The sequence below is a fragment of the Plasmopara halstedii genome, assembly GCF_900000015.1.
Source record: "Plasmopara halstedii genome assembly, contig: Scaffold_658, whole genome shotgun sequence".
Lineage (NCBI taxonomy): Eukaryota > Oomycota > Peronosporomycetes > Peronosporales > Peronosporaceae > Plasmopara > Plasmopara halstedii.
This window is the reverse complement of record NW_020187575.1, coordinates 135,031-135,258: the sequence shown is the minus strand read 5'-3', so window position 1 is coordinate 135,258 and position 228 is coordinate 135,031.

Genomic DNA, 228 nt, shown 5'->3' with positions numbered 1-228 from the left:
AGCTCAAGAAGAGCATCTACTGCAGGTATAGCCTCGAGGCGGACGTCGCCATCTTCCTCCCCCGTCATACCGTTGACAGGGGTGTATAACTGTGCACCATTGTCTATGGTAGACACACCCTGGAGCAGGGTCGACGCCCGGAGTCTTGCAGCCAGCATACGGCGTCGCCGTCGCATCTGTACAGAGGTTCTATGTCTCGGTGAGAACAGGGTGAATTCCGCGTCGTCC